Source organism: Parus major, chromosome 1 (genome assembly GCF_001522545.3).
Source record: "Parus major isolate Abel chromosome 1, Parus_major1.1, whole genome shotgun sequence".
NCBI classification, from domain to species: Eukaryota; Metazoa; Chordata; class Aves; order Passeriformes; family Paridae; genus Parus; species Parus major.
In genome coordinates, this window is record NC_031768.1 from 74,275,480 (window position 1) to 74,289,483 (window position 14,004).

Genomic DNA, 14,004 nt, shown 5'->3' on the forward strand with positions numbered 1-14,004 from the left:
GGCACATGCACCAGCCCCTGATTTTATTTCTTAGGGAGTCAGCAACATTTTGGAAAGATGCTGCAGCTGAGCACATGAATTTCTACTCAGTTAACATGTGACTTCATGAACAAGTACATTAAGTTACTTATTTTCCATTTTTACCCTCAGTTGTCATTTTAGTGGAACATTATGCCCCATTTTTGATGCTGCCTCTGGTGAACTTCTAACTTCAGCAGGTTGCCAACAAAAAATCACTCTATGAAAGTTCCAGTTAGCCCAAAAATATCCCATACCTTTAAACATTACACATCCAAGAAGAATGAGGGTTTCTCTTTGACTTTAAAGAGAGATCATGAATTTGAATAGGTCTTGGAGCATGGACCTCCGCATTTTCCCCATTCTCTCCTTTTCCGGAGAGATTTTCCACAGATTTTTACTTATGGGGCACCCATCTATGTAGTCTTCTAGAGCTACAACAGCCACATTTAAATTTATTGTTTAAGAAATTCTGACTTTCAAAACTGCTTTCAAAGAGGTTTAGAACAGGAAAGTGAAGCCAAACCAAACAACACGAGCAGAGAAACTACCCTAAGATCCAATATTGCCCACTAACTAAACAGCAGTCTATTTGCATCCTTTCTTAATCTTCTTTGTATAATTCAATGAAGTCTCCAGAGGCAAAATGTAACATGAATGCAACATATTTATCAAAAATATTATCTGTTTTTCTTCCTTATTAAACATTCATAAAACCCTACTTTTTGGGAAACATCTGTTACATGGACCTCAGGTCATAATAAAATTGGTTCTGTACTTTCAGTAAGGCAGAAGAGCCACTGAACAATCAGATTGACTGATTGATACAGGTCTACATCAGGTCATTATGACTTTAGGTCATGTATGCCCTATGTTACTATCTGTGAAAACAGAGTGAAAAAGAGTTCACTTTACTAAACTGGAACTGCTTCTGTAAACAACTGTGTTCCTGGCTTATGTTAAAGCCACTTGCATTTTTAAATGCAAGATCAAAAATTAATCCAAATTCCAACAAATGCCCAAGTCTCTGGCATTCATGCATAAATTATTTGGAATTAGCCAATTTGGATGCTTCTAAGGAAAAAAATGCAGATCTAAAATTCATGCACTGTTAGATCAGGCAGTCTTTATGACTGAAAACAGGTTTGTAATGGAAACTGCAATTTTTAACTATGCCAGTGTGAGCATGCTGTTCTAATATGCATAGTAAAATGCTATAAAATAAGAAGACTGCAAACTTTACTGCAGCAACTGTGCATTAAAAGGCAATAAAGCACACATCATTTATAGCAGATTCAGTCAGTTATAAATTTCAACCCTTTCTGCTGTTTTATAGTACCTATAATGAACAGAACTGTGATTTGCATTCAGATGGTGCAAGCAAGAAACAATTCAGGAAACCATGCAGTGCCTTGATGAAAACAAAGCATGATTTTCTGTCCACTGCTGTGTAGAAATTGTGCACAGGGATGAAAGGCAGTTCCTCCAAGACTTCCAGTAAAACAGACAATTCCTCTTCTGTTAGCAGAATGCACTGTACACCCTCACACTCACAACAGCTGCTGCAGAAGTAGCTCATCCTTCTTGAAATGAAAGTCGGCACAGGGGAATACAGACCTGCAGAACTGTGAATGAAATGTGTGACTGTGTCTAGCTATAAGAGAAGGTATTTAACAAAGTCTAAGCATCCTACACTGACTCTCCAAGACTGTGACTCTCCTTTTCCTTTCCCTGTTTACAAAGCTAGAACTACATTTTGCTTCAGCTAGAGGCTAGTGTTAATACCCTATTTTAGGCCACTGAAAGTGGTTAAATGCCTTGTGAATGAAGGCATCCCACACAAGTTCTGCTTGTGGATGAGACTGTCCTCCAGATCTGAGTCCAACACAGGATCTGTGCTGACTCACTGCCAGTCCTAGATGAAATAAGTGGTTTCTTTGGACTACATTCGTACCGCAAAACTCAGAAATGTTTTTTAATTCCCAGAACCAATTGCATAATCCAGCTGTTTCCTAACCTCACCATGTGTGGAGACCCGAGTACAAAACAGCTCCTGCTGTTCTCTCCTACTCCCCAAGACACATATGCTACTCTCCACGAGAGGAGTCTGCCAGGAGGCACTGGGCATTCTGATCAGTTATTGCCTACATAATTAGCAGGAAAGTAGCAACCTGGAGTCATCCAAGAATTGATCTGCACTTTCCTATGTACGATAAAGTTCTGCAGTCTATTCAACTGAACCTGTCTGTAGACTTAAGTTCATTTTCCTTTAGGTTGGGCACTAAGCACACTGTTTACTTGCACTAGATCTGCTGAGAAGGAGTTAATTATCTTTATGATGGCCCATATGATTCTGTGCTTTGGATCTGTGACTAGAAGAGTGTTGATTACACGACAGTGTTTTGGCTGTGGATGATCAGTGCTTACTCAGTAGTAAGGCCTTCTGTGTCATTTAGTCCCCACAGGCAATAAGGTTGGGGATCCAAAGAATGTGAGGCAGAACAGCTGACCCAAATTGGTCAAAGGGGTGTTCCACATCAGATGATGTCATGGTCAGCAATAAATAAAAAAAGATGTGTAGAGGTTGTCTTCCACTGTAGCTGTGAGCATTGGTCTTCTTGTGGGAGGTGACGAATGACTGTGTGTGCACTAGTTATTGTGTGCTGCTTTGTTTTCCTCTTTCTTTCATTTATGAACTGTCTTCATTTTGACCAACAAGTTATCTCCCTGTTGTTCTTCCTACTGTCTCCCCCATTCCATGGAGGTGGCATGGGGCATGGCAGTGAGCAAGCAGCACTGTAGGGGGCTTAGTTAAATATAATACAAGTTAAATGCCCCACAATGCAGTGTGCTGCATGTTGGTAAAACTGGGTCTGTATTGATAGGCAGTGTTAGAGCAATAGCTGATCACTGATAACTACAGATTTGTTGGAATGTATTGATCTGGCAATGGCTCATTTCAAAGACTTTTCAGTATCACAAACCCATTCTGCTTGAACTTATATTAGCACAAATAGTCAACAAACATCAAGAGCAGACAAAAGATGAATCCAATATGAAAACTATTATTAAAAATTTTTCAACAGATCACACTACCATGTTATACCATCCTTGATTTCATACACATTCTGGAGTTTTTTTTTTGTCTGAATACTATTGATGCCTTAAGTTTTAGCCTTCATATTTTTTAGATTTTATACTGCCTTAGTGTGTGACTCTGAAGTTCATATAGAGTGCTGGGAAGTTCTCTTTGCAGGGTAGTTAGACAAAACAGTCCTTTTCCAGCCCAAGAACCAAGGACACCATTGCAGCTTCAGGCGCAAAAGCATAATAGCTTCATAACCTGAAGCTGTAATTGGACAATTGACCTTAATATGTAAATGGACCAAAACTTATAAAAGTGTGAAAACTCACTTTTACCATGACTGGTCAATCATTTTGGGTCCATCTTAGGTAGCCACAGCTGGGCTCTTGTGTTGCTGAAGGTGTATCCTTCGAAGGCCTTTTAATTAGTAGCTACTTTATTCCTTTAACTCTGTCTAGCCTCTGTTCCAGATCACCTTCTTTACTCATCAGTATTAGATGGTGTACAACTGTTAAGATAAACAAACAGGATTGCAAGGCAAAGGCTAACAATTACCTGGACACTGATATATCTGTTCTGCACTTAATCTGTACAGGTGGCCTGTAGCACAAATCAAAGGTGAATTGCATTTCCAAATTACGTATATGAAAAGAGCACATGTTTTTGTATAACTAAATGTCTGCCCATTTCTAGTACTCTAGGAAATCCTAGCATGGGGCTTTAAGCAATCTGATCTAGTGGAATGTGTGGCTGCCCAGGGCAGGGGGCTTGAAACCAGATGATCTTTAAGGTCCCTTCTGACCCAAAACCTTCTATGATTCTATGATATTGCCTAAATAGAGTAGAACCAATGGCAATCATGAACACATTCCTAATAGCTCCTTCTCAGTACTCAAATAGTTTAACATAAACCTGGAAGGTGTTATTGAAGATAATGAAGGCTTCAAGGATAAATAAATGTAACGCTATAATATTAATTGAAGTTTCCTTGCTGGAGTGGTGTTTGTATAGGAAATGGGAAAATATGGTGGGAGAAAGAGAACAGTTTTGAAACAGTGCAATAAAACGACTTGCCTAAGCTTGACAGGTTTCTGGCCAACTCAGAACCATCTAAGTTAAATCTAAGAGACAGTCACAGGTTCCAAGCTCTGATATGTCACCCACCTGTTAAAGTCTGAACAAGTTACCATCTGTCAAGTGGACACTGTCCCAGTAATGGGTAGAATGAACTTTCTCAATTTCTGTAGAAAAGAGAATACATGAATAGTGTCTGAAATATATGTAAAGAATTATGTCAGTGATTCCTACCTCAGTATTGGAATGTAATCATCTCACCAACTCTTCTGCATCTAGATACTTGCAAGGGATTTTCCTAAAAAAAACAAAACTAAAAGAAATGAAGGTCTTGTGGAAAACTGGATCAGCTGAAACCTGTGAACACCAAAAAGAAATTTATGACAATAGTCAGAATTCAAGCAGACTAAGGTTATAATATAAATGCATGCACAAAAGTCTCTCCACTGTTTTTGCTAAATAATATAATTAAAATTTTCAAGTTAGAACTTTCACATCATTAAGATAAGCATTGAGAAGGCATGGACTACTGGATTAAAATAATGATGAAATTTTCTTTCATGTTCACATATGAGTGAATTTAGTTTAGTGCTTCACTCCTCTCCACAGCTGTAACAATCTAGGTTTTTTGGACTCTTCCTAATAGAAATAGTAAAATGTTCTGAATTGAAGAGGTCAAACAATTGCAAATTTGTATTAGGTTGCTATTTTTTCCCTTTTAGAACTGCCTAAAGGATAGTCCAGATGACCATTTTCAATCTTTTCAACAACCACTCCTATTGCTAGAATTAGAGTCATTTCCCCAGTGATTTCATGGGGTTTTTTTCTGTGGGACGAGGTCACTTAGACATCACACATCATTGCCTGGCTGCAATTTATCATCATTTACAACAATTTCAATGTTTTAAATAAACATTACCAACTGTTCAATTTCTTGTGCTTTCTATTATATGTAAGTAGGACCTGGTCAGCAGTGTGTTTAGATGCCAGCATTTCCACCTCACAACACATGTGAGAGTACTCAGGGCTGTTTGCTGTGGGTCAGGCTGCCCCACATCATTTAATCCAAGGCAGTGTGATACGAATCGTAATCTTTCCTGGCCAGCCATGGAGCATAGGTTACATACAAGAAATGCTGGCAAAACTATTGATGTGGGGTAAAAAAATCTCACTTAGTATCCAACAACTGTATTTTATTACAGTCATTTGGCTAGAAGGACATACCCTGGGCTGCATCAAAAGCAGACAGGCCAGCAGGTCAAGGGAGGTGATTATCCCCCTCTACTCTGCTCTTATGAGACCTCGCCTGCAGTGCTGTGTTCAGCTTTGGTTCCCCTCAACATAAGTAAGGTGTGGATCTGTTGGAGTGAGTCCAGAGGAGGCCACAAAATGATCAGAAGGCTGGAGCATATGCCCCATGAAGACAGGCTGAGAGAGCTAGAGCTGTTTAGCCCGAAGAAAAGAAGGTTTTGGGGAGAGACATTATAGTGGCCTGTCAGTATCTAATGGGATCTTATGAGGGAGCTGGAGAGGGACTTTTTGCAGAAGCCTTTAATGGCAGGACAATGGGTAAGGGCTTTAAATTGAAAGATGTTAGATTTAGATTAGATATTAGGAAAAAATTCTTTACTGTGAGGGTGGTGTGACACTGGGACAGGTTGGCCAAGTTGTGGATACCCCATCCCTGGAAGTGTTCAGGGCCAGGCAGAATGGAGCTCTGATCAATGTGGCCTAGTGAAATGTGCTGCCCACAGCAGGGGATTGGAGCTAGAAGATCTTTAAGGTCCCTTCTAAGCCAAACCACCCTAAGGTTCTATAACTTTACGACAATTTGACTCAGTGTCAGGTGACTGCTTTGTCAGCTGTGTACAGTAAGCAGCTATTTGCTCTTTGCAATCAGTCTTCTCTTAGCTTTATGAGTAGTCTGGAAGCACTTGTAAGGAGCAATGCACAATGCTTACAGCTTTCTGAGCTCATTAGAAGAGCAACTGGATTTCCAAACTTGAAAAGGAAAAATGCTTTAGCAGTATAATGCCAGAGAGAATTGCTGCACATTGAAGATCTGAAGAAAATGTGAACACTGACTTACTTGTTAGGATCAATGACACTAAGAGTTTACAGGATAAGACATAAGTACTACTTAAAGATATTGTTTGTAAGCCAATCTTAATTCAGCTTGATGAAATGCTCAGCTACAGATGCAGGAAGCAGTGGTTAAAAGCACAGACACTTATGAAAGATGGTAAGGTGGAGTTGACTTGAGAAGACGACATTGTCTACTCATAGACCGCCACATATTTTGTGAACTTCTGGTTTTAGTTCCTTCAGAAGGGTTTTGGTGTTTGTACTCAAGTTAAGAAGTTCACAGGCATGTGACTAACCCAGCTTTAGCACCAGCTGCAGGAATGACTCATTGTGCATTTTCCCTTTTGGAGAAAATAAATGTCTCTAGCTATAAATAGCAGTTTCATTTTGATATCACTTATTTTCTTTTTTTCTTTTTTTTTTTTTTTGTTTCAATGCTGAATAAAGACAAAGCATTCCCTATAAACACACTTCTAAGAAACTGTGTGAAGGACTAAAAATTTCAAGATACTTCCTGAATCACTTATGTTCTCCAGGCACATTTCATTTAACTTCACTACAGCATTCTCAGTTCATGCCATTAAACATTATCTCAAGGTTTTTACTATAATAGGATTTGGCAAGTTGATGTTCAGCATAATAAGTCCCAGTCTGAACTGAACATCAATATTCAATACTTTGGGGAAACTTATGAAGCGCATCAGCCTTTAAGGGGCACTTTTAAAGAAAACAGCACAAACATTTTATGTCCACATTTTCACCCCCTATGGATCCAAAATTTCATTCAGAGGGAGGAAAACAAGTTTGGTCTTTATATGCTGGTCTGCCTTGGTAAAAATTTAATCTTGTTCTAATTAATAACCAATTACCCTAATTGGTTTATTTTGTGTTGGGTTTCTAGGGTGTTTAAAGTAAGGTCAGGTTATATTCCCTGCTGGAGATCTTCAGCTGAAGTTTTTCTCCAGAAAAAGGAGCACAGGTATTGAGCAAACTGCACACCTTTTCATATTTCATAAGAAATAGCCACTCTTGCCTCCATGTGCAATGTTCAGCCCATTATTACTATGCAATAAAACTGTAATATATTAATGTATCTGGAAATAGTCTTGAAGTCTCATGTATTTTTCAACATACTGAAATGTGTCTCAGCATATTTTACCAGCATATGGCGTTGTCATTTTCCATCAGGTGAAGAGGAAGAAGCAGGGAGAGAGAAATACTTCCCTCTCACAGGCACTGAAGTTACAACAGTTAGAATTAGAATGAGAGACACTAACTGCATCGAGGAAAGGCCCCTTTATCAATGTTTGATTTGCTGCAGAATCACAAAAAAAATCCCTGTCTCCCCGAAATCCAGATATCCATCCTAAAATGCCAAAATTTAGTCATGTTCTAGACATGATCAGAGCTTTATCTTCAGCATGAGTATTGCACTAAGGTATCCAGTATAAGTGTTTTCTACATGCTACTAAATGCCTTGTGTTGTTTTGGGGGTTTCTTGTGGTTGCTTTATCTTTTTCCTCAGACACAGAAGGATAAGGTATTAGGTCATGTTTAATATTTATAGGCAGTTATAAGAAACTGTTTTCTCTTACCAGGGAAACTGACTCGGGTCAATTGAACTAAACCATCATTTTAATCAGTTTTGGTTTTCAGCATAGCCTCTAAAAATACTTCTTTGCAATCTTGTGCTGCTTTATATGACATAATTGATGTTTTTGCTGAGTAAAATGGTATATTCTCTCCATATATATTTATTTTAGAGATTCCTTATGTTGGCATACATTTTTAGAAGCTTTGTTTTTCTATTAATATTTTAGAGATTGAAGAATGTCACCTTCCTTGTTCCCAGTCATTGTGAGAGTTATTTCAGACTGTACTATGCAGAAAGCTGAATTTGAACTGAAAACAACTAAAACAGAATTGTTGAGAACAACTATGACAGATTTCTAACAGAATTTAATAAATTTTGTCCAAAGCTATCCTTGACCAAAATTTCAAGGTACTTAGGTGCTTATGTATGTCTATATACAATTATGTAGTTATACTGAGCAGACACTTGGTTGTCTAAACAACTTTGAAAACATAAGGCCCTATGTCTTTAAATATTTAAAATGAGAGCTTTGCAAGTGTTCTAACTTCTTGTTTTCTTCACAAGGTGGAAATGAATAGTAAACTTCAAATTTCACAATTACCATTTTGTCTTTTTACTTCAAATACTCTAAATGAATGAAATACTTTCATTGCTGCAGAGAGACTGGAAAAGTATGTAAATAAACAAAGATCTCTTCATAATGTAAGCATCACTCTGATGTTTCGAAAAAAATTAATACTAGCGGCATGATATTAAAAATTTTTAAAAGGGTCAGTAGTTCTTTAAAAGATTAATGTGTTTCCCAGTTCTTTACAAAAATAGAAGCAGGAACACTCTTGAATTGAGTGAGATTTTTTTATGATATTACATTAAAAAAGAGAGAATACAAATATTCAGCTTAGTAAGTAAATGCATGTTTTCATATACTTGAGCTCCAAGTTGCATTTTGAGGAACTGTAGTCCTACTAACTACTAAACAGGAAGATGACTTTGCTCTCCTATTGAATCAGGACACATATGAAAACTTCAAGGGAAAAATTCTGGTATTTTCTTAGAAATTAGACCTTCCCTTATAGGAATAGCATTAATAATTACAGATTTTCCTCAAATTCTGGAATTTCAAAATATATTTTTTCAGAGTAACTGCAAGTTGGAGTGATAACCTGATTTCAAAATACAGCTCAGCCTAACATGCTTATGGTACTGTTGGGCAAGTAGGAGCAATTGGAGGAAAGAACAGAGACAAATTGACCAAACATCTGCTGTGTGATTTAATACTTGAGCAATGCAAAGTGTTTAACTCATCTGTTAGCAGGAAGGTTTCAACACAGAATTCCCCTCAACTGACAGAAGACTCCAACTGCTACTGAGAAGAATAGTGCCATTCTTCTATGTTTTATTCCTAGGGCTCTTACAGAGCCCTGGGTAGGACTGACACTCTGGTTATGTTAGCTGGATTTACTGTCCACCTGAAGAATAAAGCTAATATACTGCAGCTTATGTTAAATAAGGCCATTTTTTTATTTTTTTTTACTATATAAATGAAGGATTTAATACTTCTGCTGAAGCATAAGGCAAGGTGAAGCATTTCCTATGAGAGGTAATGCAAAATTGGATTTTATAAGGCAGTTCTTTGTTTCTTTTTTGAAGGCAAGCAGGGTAGCATGTTGAGATGAAATTAGGTACAGAAACAAAACAAAACAAAACAAAACAAAAAAAACAAAAAAAAAACCAAAAACCAAAAATCCCCCATTATTTCATTTTTTAAAAATTAGTTTTCATTAATAGATTTTGGGAGAACATTTCTGCCATAGTGCTATCATTCAATTATTATGATATCAATACATTTACATTTCATTTTGCATAGTTTCCTTTCTCATTTATCACCACAGATCCTTAATGTCTTCAATTTGTTGTATCATTACATATGATTTTCTACTCATATTCTCCTCATCTAAAAAACATTTGTGATTTTGCTTGGTCAGTGATTAGGCTGCTGCTGGTTTTATGTAAGAGAAAGATATCCCTGTGCATTTCAGTATCAAAAAACAAACCTATACACACCTTTATTCTGATGAAAAAGACAGTAAGAAGTGTGACAGATCATGCATAACTCATGGTAGCAACACCCACTCCTCTCATAGACATTCTTTCCTATTATTCCTATAATTCTCCATTGTGCCAAAATCTGATCTGTCTCCCTCTCTCCTCTCCCCTCTTGTCTCTTTTATTTTTTTATTATTCTTACTGTTAGAAAATAGGAGGAAAACATATATCAATTTCCATGCTGAGCATGTCATTTGTTAATGAAATTGAACTTTTTTGGATCTGGTTTTTGCCTTTCTTTTTCTATCACAGGCATTTATAAATCCTGAGTGCTCCCCTCCCTTAAGGAGTGGGACATGACAGTAATGACTTTAAACTAAAGAAGGGTAGATTTGGACTAGATTTAAGGAAGAAGTTTTTTGCAACGAGGGTGGGGATAGACTGGAGTAGCTTGTCCATAGAGGTTGTGGGTGTCCCATCCCTGGAAATGTTCAAGTTCAGGTTGGACAGGGTTCTGAGCAACCTGACCTAGTTGGACATGTCTCTGCCCAGGACAGGGAGGTTGGAACTATGTGACTTTTAAACCTCCCTTCCAACCCAAACTATTCTATAGTTCTTTATTTCTATGATTATAACTTGTATGCATAAGGTGATCAAGCACCATTGAGAGATGCACTCAAGTGCTCCATGATGAATCATTCTTGAGTAAGACATAGTGGGCTTTTTATTTAGCTAGAAAAAAATGATAAAACCTTATTCACTAGTGCTACTGGGAGGGATTTTAACATTAAGACGAAAATCAAGACTGTTCCTTTACTATGGACTGGTCAATACCAGCACACTCTCCTCAGCCAAAGACAATGGCCCATTTAAAATGCACTCCAGTTCTTCAGGTTCATCTCATGCAACCTTATTTTTATATATGAACTGATATATATATGAGTCCTTAGAAATAAAACCACTTGTAATGGACAAGTCAAAATTAAAGATTAGCAGATAGATAGGGTGGGTAGTGCAATTATGTACTAAATGCAATACCAAAAGTTGAGAGACACATAGACTACTGCTCAAATCCCTAAAGGGCTATTATATCTGTGTAGATATGTGGAGAAAGCAAAACATTTTTATCTTTATCATTTTCTAGTCATTATTTTGTAGCAGTCCTAAGCAGAACAGTAACATGTACAAGCCAAGTGTGTATAGCCATGCAGGTCATCAAATAGAAGGCATGCTAATTACTCACTAAAATTCATCCAATCAGCACAAGATATAGTGACATTAAAACGTTTCTGAGACAAAGCATTTTACCTGTGCTCAGTATAGGCTCATCCATGAGTGATTTTATTGTACTATAAATCTCCACTTTTGAAAACTTTCAAGAATCTGATCAAAGTCACTAAATGCAACAGATATATATTTTAAAAAATTATTACATCATGTTAAACTATTAATCTCCTTTTCAACCATGCCCCCTCCCCATCAAAGAAGCCAAGCAATTATTCCTAAAGTAATCAACCAGCCAGTCTCAAAATAGGGCTTTTACAAGACCCACATTTGTCACAAGTAACTCTGCTCAGTAAAATTTCTCATGTTGTGGAAAACTGTTGTTAGTAGATACTTAATGTTCTCTTAATTCATAAAAGCTTAAGGACAATTACACTCTGAAGGAGTGTTCCCAAAGGTCTCATAGAAACAAGAAAACTGGGACAATATAGATCCATTAAAATGTAATTTCCCAATACCCTTTCAAAAAACAGAGTTGCCTTTACATACAGAACCCTCCTAGAGGACTCCTGACACCTCAGAAGAATGTTGTCTGTACTGATTTTTTTATGCATGTATATTTGAAGATAAATCCACCTGCAAACCCACCATTTCAGAATCTTGAAGCTGTCTGGTAGACTCTGGATGCTGAGTTATTTACTCAGGGTAGCTCAATAAGCACTTAATTCATAACTGTATGTCCTGGGCTAGGTGGCCCTATGTAGAGGACTCATTTTGGTTTCAAGAGCATCAGTCTGGCAAGACTTCCTCACATTAAGGCCTACTATTTCAGATATCCAAGGACTTTCAGAGCTTTTACTGTTTTATGGTTTCCATGCTCATAGGTACAAATACTGAGCCCTTTGCAATCCTAATTCAAAATCTCAAAAATCCAAATTCTACTGAACAGAGAGTCAAAGACTGCTCTTAGTACAAAAATCATAAAATGCATATGAAGCGTTCTAGAGATGATGTGGAAATGCTAATACACTTAGAGTTTTTATGAGTCTGTCTAAATTTAGATAAACTGTGAAAATTATGTCCTATCACATCCTCCAAAGAGGAAAAAAGAATGACAAAAGAAGCAGAATCAAAGGAGATGTTCATATGTGGCAAATGGTACTCATCCATCTAGAACAAACCACAAAATTGGATTAAATTGTCTAGACAAACACTGAAAATAAAATTTACGTTAAACGTTAAATTTAGTTTGTCAAGAGACAGACAATTAATACTCACTTACTACACTCGCAATAATGAAGTTTTCTGTCAGTGATTAGACCATAAAAATTCCAATCAGCAGTTGTAATGAGATGCTCTCTTCTGAATTAACAGCTGAGGCTTGGACAAGATTAGGCCTTTCTTAATCAGTCCACCCATAAGTGTTTCTTAATATTTAAACCTTATAGTAATGGTTATTAAAGCTCTGTATATTTAAACAATTGCAAAGTTTATAGGTTTCTTTCATGAACTATTGTATACTTATTTATGTTTCATTTAATGTTTCCATAAGCAATACTTCAGAAAAATCCTTGACCTTCAGAACACCATCACATGAACTTCCTAATCAAAATCTGTGTGCTGTACCTGAGTAAAAGAGTTCTCCATCACTGGTAAGATGCCACAGACTTTGTATTAACCCAGCAACACAAATTTTCTGGACTTGCCTGCAAATCTCTTGTCCTGAACTGATTTTAGCTTGTCACAGCTGTGACAGCAGTTGTCTAGAGGTCATAGCTCCATCCCAAATTGTTCTAGTTTTAGTTTAGCTATGTGCAATGGTGCAGTGCAATGAATACCTACCGCTAACTAATAGGTAATGATAACATGTAGTTATTCTGGATGGGGTGAGCTGTCTAGAATTGAATCCTAGAATAAAATTCAGTGTAGTATAGCAACGGACATACCCAAAACCCCAGGACTGCAAACACAAATGGTAGTGGCAAATTACTTGGCACTGTAGGAGTGCAGCCATGTGTGTCTGGTAAAATGTTTTTAAAGGATAATAGAAGAGAAAAGCAAGCAAAATATGAAACTGGGGACTACTAGAGTTAAAGAAAATAACATTTTAGTTTAGATAGCATATAAATATAATTCAAGCAGATTCCAGGCTGAGGAATGCCAGTGTCATACTCCTCCCTGCAGACAACTTGAGACACTGATCACTCTTGAAAACCTCCACTGTTCTCTTGAGAGGGCTATGGCAAGAGGAGGGAAGAGGATGGGTGAGCAGAACAGCAGGGAAAAGTGGTGGGTAGCAGAATGCATCCTCCCTAACTGTGTTGTTAACAGGTTAGCAATATTGTAAATGAACAAAGAAGTTTTGTTTAGACATAAAAGCTTTTAATTGAACTAATGATGGATTCTTGGTTCCTCCTTGGAAGCTTAGTTCTCATCAAGATTTTTGATGCAACAGCATTCATTTGGGACAATTTCCTTTTCATCTGTAATTCAAATTTCATCCTCTTTTTCTCTTCTCTATCCTTTTCTTTTGAAATGTATGAAACTGAAGCAGGAAGAAAATCAGACGCTTTGCAGAATATTTCCTTAATTCCTGTAGATATCTTGCAATGTTTGCAAGTTATACAATATTGAAAAGTGCTTTGAATACAGTTTTTATTTATTTATTTTTAAAATAACATCCCTGAATTCCCCAACAAGTGGAAACCTTTAATTTCTTGAAGTAATTTTGAAGAAAATAAGTGTATTGACTTGACTGTTCCCCAAACAGTTCCACAGTGAGTTATATGACAAAAAGAAGTTACCAACATTGTAATTCGATCAGCTCATCATTTCATAACAGCTAGCATGACATGATTCTGTTTACCAACAAGCAAGG